Source organism: Pan troglodytes, chromosome 1 (genome assembly GCF_028858775.2).
Source record: "Pan troglodytes isolate AG18354 chromosome 1, NHGRI_mPanTro3-v2.0_pri, whole genome shotgun sequence".
In the NCBI taxonomy this organism is placed as follows: Eukaryota; Metazoa; Chordata; class Mammalia; order Primates; family Hominidae; genus Pan; species Pan troglodytes.
In genome coordinates, this window is record NC_072398.2 from 121,785,015 (window position 1) to 121,800,638 (window position 15,624).

The 15,624-nt window shown below is 45.8% G+C and overlaps 1 protein-coding gene, 2 non-coding genes and 1 pseudogene across 4 annotated transcripts in view; all 4 read right to left on the reverse strand.

Annotated features, from left to right (window-relative positions):
* Positions 1-15,624, reverse strand: part of GSTM2 (glutathione S-transferase mu 2) — a 295,697-nt gene that overhangs the window by 258,076 nt on the left and 21,997 nt on the right. The gene's annotated exons all lie outside the window — the stretch shown is intronic.
* On the reverse strand, positions 676-6,298 carry LOC134807872 (uncharacterized; annotated as a pseudogene).
* TRNAN-GUU (transfer RNA asparagine (anticodon GUU)) lies at positions 715-788 on the reverse strand. The gene has a single exon. It is a non-coding gene; the product is annotated as a tRNA-Asn (tRNA).
* LOC112207633 (U1 spliceosomal RNA) lies at positions 7,274-7,437 on the reverse strand. The gene has a single exon (XR_002942056.2). It is a non-coding gene; the product is annotated as a U1 spliceosomal RNA (small nuclear RNA).

Here is a 15,624-nt window from a genome sequence, read left to right on the forward strand (position 1 = left end):
GATATGTGTACAAGAAAGGTGGCTGCAGCATTCTTTGTAATCCTAAAACAATGAAACCTACCTCATCTCAAAAACTTTATTTTATTTTATTTTATTTTTTTTGAGATGGAGTCTCGCTCTGTTGCCCAGGCGGGAGTGTAGCGGTGCAGCCTCCACTGCAGCCTCCACCTCCCAGGTTCAAATGATTCTCCTGCCTCAGAATCCCAAGTACCTGGGATTACAGGCACTTGCCACCATGCCTGGCTAACAAAAACATTTTGAAAAGGGTTAAATAAATCATGCACAAAGTGAGGAAAAATACTCTTTTCAAAAATGATGGAGAGGATCACTATGATGATGAATGATTCCACTGGTCACATTATTGATAGAGCAATCAGTAAATCCAGGCACATCCTCGGGATATTACTGACCTCCTATTATTAAAATATGAAAAAATGGAGGCATGTAAATTACTCGTTTAAGCGTATAACGGACTGAATTAGAATTTTATCACACCAGAAGTGGGTTCCTAGGTCTCTGTTTCAGGATTCCTGAGTTACACACGTATAAACCCAGGATTTCAGGAGATACCCGGTTAAGAATCCGGTCGAGGAGGTGGGCTGGCCCTTGACATGGATAAGTCACAAATTAGTGGCTTAGGACTCCAGGAAGATAAAATCTTCCCCATTTATCTAGTGATTGACAATGCATGAATACTTTAAAAGCTTGAACAAGCGTCCCTGGGTGGGCTCGAACCACCAACCTTTCGGTTAACAGCCGAACGCGCTAACCAATTGCGCCACAGAGACAGGTACTGTCAGTTCTACTGGGCGCTATAGGAAAGGCGCACGCACGAAACTTCCTCCGTCCCTTGCATCCTCTGGGCCCGCCCGGCAGGACGACTGAGCAAGGCCTTGGAAGACCGGAGAGATTGGAGCGGTAAGTCGTGCTGGTCACGTTGGACACCTGCACGTTGGGAGATTGTGGAGCCAGAAGGATAGCCGAATGGCCTTCGCCCGCCCTGCCCCTCGCCTGCTTCAGAAACCCCCGGAAACGCCCCGGTTGAGACCCCGGCCCGAGCCGCCTGGGGGCCCTAGGGAGGCTGAACGCCCGGTGGCTCCCGGGATGCCTCTTCCCGTTCTTTGCGCCGCCTTCATCCAGTGAGGGAGCCTGTGCCCTCCCTGCCCAGTCGTTTTTGGGGCCGCTGCGGAGCTTCCGCTGCCATCTTCGGATCCTGTGTTCCGCACGGGGGCTCCACCAGGGCAGGGATCGTGGTGAGGGTGGCTCGTGGGTCCCCCTCGCGGGGAGCAGGGTCTGGCACTCACCAGGGCGCAGGACTAGGACTTGTCGAATGAATCCATCCTTTTAGCTTTTAGTCCTTTGAAGAGCCTTGAGAATGGAAATCATGAGAGATTTTTCCATGGGGAAGTTCCTTTTACAAAGCATTTATTTACGTTGACTTCTTGGCACCCCGCGGGGCGGCAACGGGCAGGGCCTCCAGTGCACCTTTTGCGCGGTGGAGCCGCGGGGGCTCAGCTGGGCGGTGGTCGGGTCCTGAGGCCGGAGGGCGGGAGCAGGGGAGGGGAAAAGCAAAAGCGGGGAAAGAAGCCGGGGAGCGGTGGACCAGACGTCCAGACCTCCTGAAAGGCTGGCGGGGAGGCACAGGCGGGATCTTCCGGAGGTGAGAATTTTTTTTTATTATAGCAGAATGGGGAGGAATTGAGGGGAAAATGGAGATAGAACCTGAAAGAGCCCCAAACGCCAGAACCTGTAGCTCCCCAAGAATAAGATCTTCCAGAAGAACTAGACCCAAAACTAGCCGTTGGGGAACACCGAAATCCTTGGAGGAGCAACATCCGCATGACCCTCTGTGTTCCTTTAGGCAAAAGGACTTGCTTCCATTGTTTGTTCAATTGTTTGTGTTTGTTAAATAAATAAAACGATTTTCATGTATCTTTGAAATTACTTTGGCGCTACTATTTTATGATTACAAATAATGCGGCAGTGATCATTCTTGTACACTTCTCATTGGCCATTTGTGTATTTCTATAGGGTAGAGGCCTGGAGAGCAGTTGCTCCAGCATAGGGATTACACAGTTTTTGTTTGTTTATTTATTTATTTATTTATTTATTTATTTTTGAGACAGAGTCTCGCTCTGTCACCCAGGCTGGAGTTTAGTGGCGCCATCTCAGCTCTCACTGCAACCTCCGCCTCCCGGGTTCAAGCGAATCTCCTGCTTCAGCCTCCCAAGTAGCTGAGATTACAGGTCCGTGCGAGCCACCACATCGGGCTAATTTTTGTATTTTTAGTAGAGACGGGGTTTCACCGTTTTGGCCAGGCCGGTCTCAAACTCCTGACCTCAAGTGATCTGCCTGCCTTGGCCTCTCAAAGTGCTGGGATTACAGGCATGAGCCACCGCACCCAGCGATTACATGTTTTTTTTTTATATATATCATTCTATTTTCTTTCCTTATTTGGCTTATTAGCTGTAACTCTTTCTTTTGTTATGTCAGTGATGGCTTTAGGGTCCCTAGAATACATCTTTATCTGTCTGCCATCAAGTGACATTATACCTCCCCTTCTGGCCTTTATGCTAGTGTTGTCAGGGAATTTGATTTTGGACATGTTATAAACCCCAACATCCAAGTACGTACATAGCGATTTTCAGTCGTCTCCGTTTCTTTGTGTAGGTTCAGATTTCTGTTTGGTATCCTTATCCTTAGGCCTGGAGGACTCCTTTAATATTTCTTGTAGTGTGGTTCGGTGAATTCTGTCATTTTTTTGTGTGTCTTTAAATGTCCTGATTTCAGTCACATTTTTGAAAGATATTTCAATTTGGCATAGAATTCTAGAATAACTTTTTTTCTCTCAGTACTTTAGGATGTTGCCACTTTGACGCTTTGTCATGGACATATCTTTCCTGTTTTTGTAAACTTGGCATAAAGTGGGTTTCCTGTACTTGTTATATGATTTTTGGATTGTGTATTCAAATTAAAAGTATTAAATTAAAATTAAAATGGCCTGGGCAAGGTGGCTTACACCTGTAATCCCAGCACTTTGGGAAGGGGAGGCAGAGGATCGCTTGAGACCCAGAGTTGGAGACCACCCTGGGCAAGATAGCAAGACCCTGTGTGTGTGTGTGTGTGTGTGTGTGTGTGTGTGTATACACATAAATATGTATATATATTATATGTATGTATGTATATATAAGTCCTACAGTCACCTTAAGTTCCACCAACAGTGCGCTTAAAGTAAAATGTGCCCAACCTGAGGCTCAAACCTACCTGCTGGCACGCAATTTGTGTTTGTGAGACAATCTCAACAGCATTTGCTTTTTCTAGCATAGTGGTTTTCCTGTTTTCCTCACATGTGAATGTCTTCAGTGCAAAACCTGTCAGAATTCATTTCCTTTGCTAAAATGTTTTAAAATAACTCTTACTTCAAGTAAGTGCATTAAAAATAAACTTCTCAGTTGCATCCCTGGAATCCATGGAAAGTCCAGGAGAGACAATCAAGTGCTACAGGATCAAGCCCAAACAGAACAGGACTAGGCATGGCTTCCTCACTAGGAGCCAGGCCAAAGTCATCTCCTTTGGTCTCCAATGGAGGCCAGAACTCGGTTCACCTGCAACGGGAGGACCTGGCCCAGAAGAGGTGGCCTTCATCCTCATGGTGCCTTCAGACAGGAAATCTAGGATTTCTTTTCTTCTCTTTGATCTACTTCCAACTCTCCCTTTCTATTTATTTATTTATTTATTTGAGACAGAGTCTTGCTGTGTTGCCCAGGCTAGAGTGCAGTGGGGCAGTCTCAGCTCACTGCAACCTCTGCCTCCTGGGTTCTAGAGATTCTCCTGCCTCAGCCTCCTGAGTAGCTGGGATTACAGGCGCCCGTCACCGCGCCCGGCTACTTGTTGTATTTTTAGTAGAGACAGGGTTTCACCATCTTGGCCAGGCTGGTCTCGAACTCGTGACCTCGTGATCCACCCACCTCGGCCTCCCAAAGTGCTGGGATTACAGGCGTGAGCCACCGCATCTGGCCCTCCCTTTCTATTTCTTCAAGACCTTTTTCGGATCCCTCCTGCGCAGGACCTAAACGGGCGGTGCCCTTACCCACTGGTCCCTCCCTGCCTGGTGTCTTCGGAGCCCTAGCTCACCCGGAACGTTACTGCCCGCCGGTGACAGCGAGAGGACCAAAGAGGACAGCGGGTGCGGTGGGAACCACAGAGTCACCGCGCACCTGCGCCTCGCGGGCTCCTCGCAAATTGAATAAACGCCCCCTGAAGCTTCTCTTCAAGTCACAGGGAAGGGGAAGGTGGCTGCCGACCCGGCGGGAGAAGCCGGCCCTGCCCCTGGTCCTTGAAGACAGGTTTGGCCAGGCTGATTTTGACTGGTAGGCCCAAAGAAAAGCCTCAAGGGCAGACCAAACTCCGACAGGCTCCGAGATTAAGGCTTTCAAACGTCTGATCGTTTTCAGCTTGGTCAGTAAAATCGATCCCGCCTTTATCAGGAGATTCCTTTGCTAAAGTTCAGAGACCTGGGGTTCCTGCTGCTTGCCACACAGAAAACCAATCACTGAGATGTTTATTGCCAAGGAAGAGGCTTTAATAGGGTGCTGCAGCGGAGGAGATGAGAACTCAGTCTCAAATCCATCTCCCTGACCAACCAAAACTAGAGGCTTAGATGGCAGGGAAAAAATGTGACAATGTGTAAGAAAACAGGAACTAGACCAGGCGCGGTGGCTCACGCCTGTAATCCCAGCACTTTGGGAGGCCGAGGCGGGTGGATCACGAGGTCAGGAGATCGAGACCATCCTGGCTAACACGGTGAAACCCCGTCTCTACTAGAAATACGAAAAGAAATTAGCCGGGCGTGGTGGCGGGCGCCTGTAGTCCCAGCTACTCGGGAGGCTCAGGCAGGAGAATGGCGTGAACCCGGGAGGCGGAGCTTGCAGTGAGCCAAGATAGCGCCACTGCACTCCAGCCTGGGAGGCAGAGGGAGACTCTGTCTCAAAAAGAAAAAAAAAAAGAAAAGAAAGAAAACAGGAACTAGGGAGGGGCAAGGAAGCAATCAGGATGAGTGAGGGGTCCGGCATCTCATTGTCTGGGTGACTTTCAGTTCTTTGATATCTTTTTTGATAGGCCTGAAGGAAGGAACTCAAATAAAACAAATATCGAGTTTCAAACTTTCAGATCAGAAGGGTCCATTTCTATGTTTATCCAAAAATCTACGTATGGGACTATTGGGTGGGTTTCAGACCAAGAAAGAGTGTGCATATCAAAGTCTGCGGTTAACCAAAGAGAAAACATAATTTTCCGACCAATAGGATGTGTAGGGGTCAAACAACGACCAGCCTACAGTACTGTTTATTGGCCTGAGCATACGGAAGGATGAAGTTGCACCAGCGAAATGGGATTAAGCTGCAGGTGCGGGCTGGGCGCGGTAGCTCACACCTGTAATCCCAGCACTCTGGGAGGCTGAGGTGGGTGGATCACGAGATCAGGAGTTTGAGACCAGCCTGACCAACATGGTGAAACCTCGTCTCTAATAAAAATACAAAAATTAGCCGGGCATCATGGCGGGCACCTGTAGTCCCAGCTATTAGGGAGGCCGAGGCAGGAGAATTGCTTGAACCCGGGAGATGGAGGTTTTAATGAGCCGAAATTGCGCCACTGCCCTCCAGCCCGGGCAACAGACCGAGACACCTTCTCAAGCAAAAATAAAAACAAAAAGCTGCAGGTGGAAAAAAAGTCTGGATTTTGGTTCAGAGCCCCTGGAGCCTTCCTCAGTAGTTTTCTCTTTCCTTGAAAAAGGAAGCCTGTCTCAGTCTCTGCATCTCTCTGAGTCCTTTTGGAGATTGAGGATGGTGAGGTCTCAGTGCTTGGCCCCCTTCTGACTCTGGGTACCTCCCCTCCCGTGGGTCAACCTGGTCCAGTGCACAGGCCCCAGCTCCGACGACCATCTCCCCCCTACCCTTTGCTCCCAGCAAAGGCCATTTCTAGGTCAGTTGTGAGGTACAGCCAGGACAGGGCAGCTCGCTCCGAGATTTTTGGCTCTCGAAGGCCTTGAGCGCTGTGGTTCTGCAGAACGCTGTCTGCCTCTTGTGGAGGAACTGACACCCGCTGGAGAAAGTGTGGAGGGAAGCGAGGGCTGCACCTGCACGCAGGAGCTGAGGCAAGCGGCAGTTCCCAGCTCTCAGTGCAAAAGACATTTGTCATCTGAGAGGCTGGACTCAGTTATTATAATTTTCAATTTTGTCAATAAAAACCGAATGGAAATTTGTTTTCTTACTTGTAGAAACCTCCTCACAAGACCTCCCATCTTACATTCCAGGGAGAATTAGCAAGGTATTCCGCCAAGACATAGGTTAGACTGCGGTTCTGATCTGCAGGCCTCGATGCCCTGTGCCGGGGCACCAGGGCACGGGCAAGGCCCTCCCCCTACACAAAGCAAGGGTGTTATGTCTACAACCGAACGGGGACACTAAGAGCCCCCAACATGCACGGTTTTCATTCCAAAGAAAACCACCAGTTCTGAGTACAACTTCCACCTGGCTCTATTAACTGAGTACACGTTTCCCCAGCACAGAAATCCTACAAACTCTCATGAATGCTGTGGTGAAAAGCAGGAGCTGCCAGGGCAAGATGGATCGCACCTGTAATCCCAGCACTTCAGAAGGCTGGGCGGACCACTTGAGCCCAGGAGTTGGAGCCCAGCCTGAGCAGAATGGTGAAACCGCTACGAAAAAAGAAAAAGAAAGGAAAGAGAAAGAGAAAGAAAAGAAAAGAAAAAAAAAGAGAAAAAACTAGCCGGGTGTGGTGGCGTGTGGTTGTCCTACTCGGGAGCCTGAGATGGGAAGATCGCGCCACTTCTCCAGCCTGGACGGTACAGCGAGACTTGTCTCAGGGAGGGGGGGGAAAAAAAACAACAAAAAAAACAGAGGCTAAGAGGTAACTCCGAGGATGACAGAAAACACCAGAGTTTTTAAGAGATGTTAGAAGCCCTGGGAGCACTGAACAAACCAGAAAGCTCCCGATCCTTGATCCCTGAGCTCCACCTAGCAAGTACCGCGGCAGCTAACCTGGGAGACCACCCCAACCAACAGAGACTGAAATTCGCCTCCCAAGAGAGTAAGTGGATAGTTCTAAGCTGTCCCCAAACATGACCTCACAAACGAAAACTAACCGTTGCGAACGGAAACAACTGACCGGACAGAACACAGCCACAAGACACGAGCCCGCACCCTGAATTACAAAAACACTTACGGCTCACCTACTATTCACACCACAAAAGCACCAGGGGAAAGAGCGAATGTAGTCCCCCACTACCACAAATTATACAGTCAAGTTTCCCACATTTGGAGAAATCGCAGGAGTCAGCACATACGAAATACAACGGATAAGCCTCGCCCTAGGAAAAACACCTTAGTGATCGTGGTATCTCCCCTGCCAAATAAGTATAAGCTCTTGCACCTCCGCCCCGCCACAGCCTCACACGCTTCACCCTTTACACGCACGGTCACTTGCCCCGCGCACCCCCCCCCCCCCCCCCCAGCCCTCCTAGCCCTGACACACAGCTGGGACTCTCAGGTCCGACCAGCGGTCCTGAACCCGCTCCCACGGCACGGGAACTCCTTCGTGGCGAAGCAGCAGCCCCTGCTCTGCCTCATCTACATAGAAATCGCCCTATCCGTGATGTCACCGACAGCGCCTTTCCCAGTCCCCGTCTGCTCTTCCGCCCCACCCTCCGCCGACTCATCCGATCAACTCGCTGCCGGAGCTGGCGGAGGAAGTGACGTCTGTCTCTTTCTCCTTTTCCTCCTGCCATTGTCCTTTGGGGAGGTGCGCGGAGACCCCGCGTCTGGTCTCCCCCTAAGACTGTGGTACTTGATCTGTGTCCTGCAGAGAACCCTTCTGGCGGCCAACAGGAAGCTTGTGCACCCTTCTTCAGATAATGTCTTTTAATGCGCAGACTTGAACGTTTAGGATTACAAGGAAAACCGGTTCCTTTCAAACCTGTTTATCTTTGTGATGTAGCATTCCACTTAAAGTTGAAAGCCGTTCAATGTCAGAGAGAAAACATATCTATGAAACCAGAGAGGCTGCTCAGATGGGTTGCAAACTAGCCATCCTTACTGGTTTTACCACTAGAAGTGTTACAAAGACAGTTGTCCAATTTTATGAATCTTGAAGGGTTTTTTGTTGTTGTTATTTCAAATACAGTGTAATACAAAAATATGTGGCCCCCGCAGAGACGATTGGACACTCTCAGGCATGGTGATGGAGTTTGTCATCTCTTCCACAGCCATCTCAGAACCTTAGTGCTTACCTCATATTAGTATTTTATATTCTCCAAAGACACAAAAATAATCCCAATTTGACAAAACAAACAAACAAAAAAACATCTACGGCATGTCTTATTTGAGGCGCTTAACAAATGACTGGATCATCTCCCTTGTATATAAACCAGAAAACACTGTGAAGTAGAGCAAAATTGGAAAGCCCAAGTCAAAGACCATTTGCAAATTTCAAGTAGATTCCAGTCTGTTGCTCAAATCACAAAACATGAAATGGAGGGGTCTCCCTTGGAGACCATAAAGTCTGTGACATGGTGGCCAGTTGGGTCACTGGAAAACATGGCAAAATATTGAAAATGAGGGATTAGGTGAGAGTGTAGCAACTGAACACTAAATGCTTGATCCAGGTGCCATTCCCTGGATACTGACAGGGAGACACATTGTCCAGGTAATACTGGAAAAATACTTTCTATAGTGTAAACCACAAATAAAATTCCAAGCCCCTCAACTATTTGAATGCACCCCTCCTCTCAGCCAGGGTCATTCCAAAGTTAACCTGAAAAACTGGTTCAGACCATGATGGGAAGTAGGGGTCAGATATGCCTCATTATACCCTCCTTCCTTTGGAATTCAGGCACAACTGACCAGCACATCCGACCAGGCCCAACTGACATTACAACAGCGATCTTAAGACTTTTTGTAGCAATAAGACACCAAACTCCAGGCTGACTCTAGTGTAGCATTACATGACAGATAGCAGGCCCTGAAAGAAATAAAAATATTTTACCCTAAAATACATTTTTTATCATATTTTGAAATGTCCCTACAAAGTTGTCTCTTGTGGGGAAAGTCTACATGCTATAGGGAATCCCTTTCCAGGCCTTTTCCCTAATCTAGGCACCTTTTTAAGTCTGATAAGAAACATTTACAATCAATTCTCTCTGAAGTCTGCTAACTGGAGGCTTCATCTGCATAATAAGAACAACCCCTTAACACAGAGACTCCTGTCTATGGATTCCAGGTCTTTAGATAAACTCTTTCCACCAATTGCCAATCAAAGTATCAGAAAATAACGGCTGGTAACTATGTAATTATGCATATATATGAGTAGAATTTTGGGGGTGGGCACAGTGGCTCATGCCTGTAATCCCAGCACTCCCTCAGGAGGCTGGCAGATTGCCTGAGTCCAGGAGTTTGAGACCAGCCTGGGAAACATGGTGAAACCCCATCTCTACAAAAAAAAAAAAAAAAAAGAAATTAGCCAGGCATGGTGGTGAGCACCTGTGGTCCCAGCTACTCAGGAGGCTGAGGTGGGAGGATTACTTGAGCCTGGGAGGTGAAGGTTGCAGTGACCCAAGCTTACAACACTGCACTTCAGCCTGGATGACAGAGGAATGGGCCTTCACTAGACACTGAACCTGCTGGCAACTTGATCTTGGACTGACCATCCTCCATAACTGTGAGCAATAAATTTTTGTTGTTTATAAGTTACTCACTCTGTGGTATTTTGTTATAGCAGCACAACTGGATTAGGACATCAACCTGACCTTAAGAAATCATCTCAATTCAGTCTTGGCTCTGGTGGGAAACAAGGGGCACACTCGGATGTGTGATTTAAAGAGAGTTGTGGTTTTTTTGTTTTTTTTTTTTTTTTTGAGATGGAGTCTCGCTCTGCCGCCCAGGCTGGAGTGCAGTGGTGCCATCTCAGCTCACTGCAAGCTCCGCCTCGCAGGTTCACGCCATTCTCCTGCCTCAGCCTCCCGAGTAGCTGGGACTACAGGCGCCCGCTACCACACCCGGCTAATTTTTTGTATTTTTAGTAGAGAGCGGGTTTCACCACGTTGGCCAGGATGGTCTCGATCTCTTGACCTCCCAAAGTGCTGGGATTACAGGCGTGAGCCACCGCGCCCGGCCTAAAGAGAGTTTTATGAAGAGAATATTTATAAATATAATATGGACAGGATCAAAACAACCCAACCAAGGACTGAGAGGCGCTCAGAATCTGGAATCAGCAGAGAAGTTGTATTGCCTCTAGGACTGGATCGTTGTATAAGTCTGTTTAGGTTGTCATAACAACTTGGACAGGACCATAGTCCTGTCCAGTGATCCTCCCCAAGACAACAGTTCTCTCTAGTAACTATGGTTTTCCTTTCTCATTTCAATTGCCACCTCAATTGACTGAAATGTGAACACCAACTCCCGCACTTAAATGTTGAAGCCCTAACACCCACTGTGATGATTTATGCAGCTGGGGCCTTTGAGAGGTAATCAGGATTAAAAGAGGTTATGAGAGTGGTGTCCTCATGCTGAGATTAATGCCATTACAAGAAGAGAGACACTAGAAAGCTTGCTTGTCCGCCTTCCCCCTAGTGCACGAAGAAATGGTCACATGGGCACACAGTGAATCTACAGCCACTTACAGGCCATAGGAAGAGACCTTAGAAAGAAATCCGCTTTGCTACCACCTTTATCTTGGACTTCCCAACTTCCAGAAGTGTGAGAAATACATTTCTATAGTTTAAGCCACTTGGTGTATGGTATCTTGTTATGGCAACCTGAACAGACTTATACAACAATTAAGTTGCCTTTCCACTGATGGACTTAGACACAATCTCTTTCCCAAAAAAGAGCTATATTTAGCTACTTTTCTTTTGCATATTGTTCCATTTGCAGCCACACTATTTGTCTTCCCCCACACCACTTCTATCACCAGGAATCCATTTTCCTTGTTTTCTTTTTAATATCAGGAGCCTCTGCTCACTGCACTGCATAGTCCTTGGGGCTTTTTTTAAACTTTATTTTTAAAAATCATTTGAGCAGAAAGTAGCCAATTCAGTTCTTTAATTTCCCATTTTATTCTTGGTTTGAAACTGACCTGATTGTGTCCCTTTTGTTATGACCAGTTACTTAGAAGCCATACAGCCCACAAGGTACCCTTGGGTATAAATCCAACTTCTTCATTTTAATGGTGAGAAACCAAAAGCCCATGTTTCCTGATTTCTGGCCCAGCACTGGAACCGTTTTCATGGTCAATTCATCATACATTTTAATAGTGATATTTTATATTTGCATAATGTTATTGCCTTTGCAACGGGCTTTCACATCTATCTTCTCATGTGTATATAGTTTAAAGGCCATTTTTACCCACTATCTCCTAATCATATCGACCACAGCCTCAGGAAATGTCTGCTCTATTATTTCACTTGCCTGTCTGGGTTCTTGGGCAACAGCATAGAATCCTGCACTGTGTTTTCCCTCATGCTTTCTCACTCTCTGCAGAACAAATTTTTGTTACATGCCTTATTATCATGGTAATATTGGCCTTCAGTCCTGTATAGAAGCATTAAAAATGTGCGTAATGTATATCCTTTTAAAATGTTATCCTAAGAAGCATCTTTTGGAGTTAAGGAGAGTTAGATGAATAAAGAAAGAATATAGTTTCTCCTAAACAAACCCACTAAGAAAATCATGGAAAGAATTATGACAACTATGAAAATGAAGGAGGTATACTTTGTCAACAAAAGCAAAATAACCAAGCTACTCTTAGACATAATCTCACGTTATCTTTCTGTAGTGCTCTAGCATTTTCTAAGCCTTTTCACACACTGTTATCTCTTTTTTTCTTTCTCCTTCTAGAAATTAATTATGACTTTTCCTTTCAAAAATGAAGGACTTTTTTTTTTTTTACTCTTCTCATTTTTTCCTGAGACCATATGTCAAAGGGAATGTGAGGAACAACTTTGGTGTGGTAATAGCCAAATTTCTCCAGGTCTGCTCCTCAAGCTTGCAAAGTCAAGACTGGCAGAAGTGGTGATTTTTACCTGGGTATCCTGAGAACCTTGCACAGTCCTTATCACATGCAGGTGTTCAGAGTGTGCAAATAAATGAAGAAAAGTGAGATTGTGATATTTTCATGGCATGCTTTTCTTCCACACTTCCTCATACAGCCCAACATCCTCTACACTGTTGTTCTACCCGTTTAAGTGATTTACCACTTCTCCATTAAGCCAACTTAAACCATGTTGCCTTCAACTCAACATTGATTGATCCCCAATACAGTCCTGTAGGGAGGCAAGAAAACTTACAAACGAAGTGGTAAAGAAAGAGAGAGATTAAGCAATTTGCCCCAAATCTCATAACCACTAGGTGATAAATCTTCAACTAGAACTCAAATATCTGGCTGAGAATTCAGTGCTCTTTTCATTTAAATCACATTGCTTCATAAAAATAGATCTGCAGGAAGAATAAAAATGTCCAAAGTGCAATGAGACAGAGAAGATAATATGGAGACAGACATATTGCACAGAAAGCATTTGACCATATGTCTGCCTGATCCCCTTCATGTGTCTTGTTCATAACTTACTTTACTCGGGCAGCAGGAGATAGCATAACAACTGTCAGAGTGAATTTAGGCCACAGTTTTGTGTTGCTGAATGTGTTGAGTCATTTCCCTTAGTTCACATTTCTACCTAACTTTATCTTTTAAGTCATCATCATGGCTTTAATCTCTTATTTATTTTGACTGTTGAGATTTTGTAGCCATTATCCAAATAAAACATTTATTTTCACTCGTGAGTCCCTAATCCTTCCTCAATGGAATTAGCTATTTATTTGATGCAATAGCTAGACCAGTAGGGTTAAAAATGCTTTTATAAAGACATTAATAGCTGGGTATGGTGATGTGCACCTAGGGAGGCTATGGCAGGAAGATCACTTGAGTCCATGAGTTTGAGGCCAATGCCTTCGCAACATAGTGAGACCCTGTCTTTAAAGTAAAACTTTAAAAATTAAAAGAAAAGACATTTAAAAAGGCTGTTTACCAAAATGATGGTTAATTGACAGAAAATAGAAACTGAAACTAGAAATCATTGCCATCAGCTTTCTCTAATGTGTACTTGATCCTTTTCTCCCTGTGATGGAAGTCGAAAGTCTTTTTGTTTTTTTTTTAATCCACTACTGTTCAAATGAGAATAAACAGCCAAATGACTGAATTAGTTGGTAGACATAATTCCTAGTCTTCAATTATTTTTATATTCTTTTGTAATACAGTCATTATTTTTTCAGACTTCTATATTATTGCATTTAACCAATCCCCAAATAGGGAGATGTTATGTAATTTTTCTATTATTTACAGTTCCTTGATTATAATCTTTTATTTGAAAAGATTATATATTTATATAAAAACCCAGTTTCTTTCTTACATATAAATATTATTAGTAGTCTAAAAATGTCACTCTCAATAAACAGGATGAGTCAACTTGAGGACTAGAGAATCAGGTAGTCAACATCAGAGAACTGGTTTAGCAAACAGAAGGGGCCTACCCAGATAGAGAGAAGTCAGGCAGGGCTGTGCTGTGAAAATATTAGAGAAGCTTGATGGGAGGCCTAATATAGTTTGTCTTTACACCTGTATATTTTGCTTCTTGCATCTGCTTCAATGCCCTCTGTCATTTATTATAACTAGATTTATTGTTCCAATAGATTTGTACTACAGTCAGAACAAACAAATCACTGGATCCAGCAGAAGCCTTAGATATATGACATAACAGAGATTTGCACAAAGATTTGCCCCATTGCCTTCTCGAATTTCTCTTATCATCAATCCATCTAGCTGGAGCTCTCTGAAGGTCATCAGAGGTCAGTATAATTTTAATAAGATTTTAACTGAAGGATAGCCTTGATGTTCAGTGACCTTCAGACATGTTTATAATCGAGAAGCCACTCCCCCTGTTGAATGATAACCTCTTCCATGAATTACCAAACCAATGGTGCTCACATTCTGATTAACCATTGATTCCCATAAACCCAGCTTCCCCCAACACTGATGATCTAAATAACCTGAATTATTTGCATTGCCTTATCAATTCCATCTCATTTCCTGTCTTGGTGGTTTTGCTCACACTGCTTCTATGTGGAATGTCCGTATGTAGCCACTCGAGTTTCCACTTCATCGTTCCATCATCTGTAGTCTCTATACACTATCCATCATCAGGACTAATGTGAGCTGACTTTCCTCCAAAAAGCTTCCCCTGAACTTATCCTGAAATAACGTTTTTCTCTGCTAACTTACCATTTGTCACGTTAGTATACAGCTTCTCTAACTGTCATGAAATGAAATAAATGGGAAGAAGATGAAACTTGAAAAGAAATCTGCTTCTTAAGGCAGGCCCTGGGGGAATAGCCCTGGCTGGAGGTAATGTAAGGTCTAGATGGTGTTTTTAGAATCTGAAGACTGCAACACCAAACACAACAAGTATAAGCCTAGGCAAGCTGTCAGTGCAGGGCCTAAAATTAGGTATTTCAACAAGTGGATGAATCAATTTGGGGAATTGTATTAGTAAACAGAGGAAGCCCGTCCAGTAAAAGGGAGAGTAAGCAGGGATGCAATTTAAAACTATTGAGGAAAAATGGCTAAGAAATAGTAAAATTAACACATGGCCTAAAATATTAAGAAATTAAGCCTGTTACAGAATTACTGACCTGGCTAGTATATAGGAGCATTAACAACACAAAAACAGATTAGGTCGGGATTAGCAGTGGGGGTGAAATAATCTTCAGGGCTGAACTACTGAGCTAGAAATATTTAAATCCTCCTTGCAGATGAAAACTATAGAGGACAATTTATTGGTTCAGCATGAATTTCTGGTCTTCTGTTAAGAAATACGCTCTTTCATTGAAAGCGAACATTGAGGCAGTAAACTCCAAATACAGCTGCAGGTACTATCTCCTGCTGATTTGTGTGTATAGAGCATGAAAGAAGGGTGGAGACGGGGATTAGCTGTGTTGGCTGGGCTGGTCTCCAGCTCCTAACTGCGAGTGATCCGCCAGCCTCGGCCTCCCGAGGTGCCAGGATTGCAGACGGAGTCTGGTTCACTCAGTGCTCAATGGTGCCCAGGCTGGAGTGCAGTGGCGTGATCTTGGCTCGCTACAACCTCCACCTCCCAGCCGCCTGCCTTGGCCTCCCAAAGTGCCAAGAGTGCAGCCTCTGCCCGGCCGCCACCCCGTCTGGGAAGTGAGGAGCGTCTCTGCCTGGCCGCCCATCATCTGGGACGTGAGGAGCCCCTCTACCTGGCTGCCCCATCTGGAAAGTGAGGAGCGTCTCTGCCCAGCCGCCATCCCATCTAGGAAGTGAGGAGCGTCTCTGCCCGGCCGCCCATCGTCTGAGATGTGGGGAGCGCCTCTGCCCCGCCACCCCGTCTGGGAGGTGAGGAGCCTCTCTGCCCAGCCACCCCGTCTGAGAAGTGAGAAGACCCTCCGCCCGGCAACCCCCCGTCTGAGAAGTGAGGAGCCCCTCCGCCCGGCAGCCACCCCGTCTGGGAAGTGAGGAGCGTCTCCGCCCGGCAGCCACCCT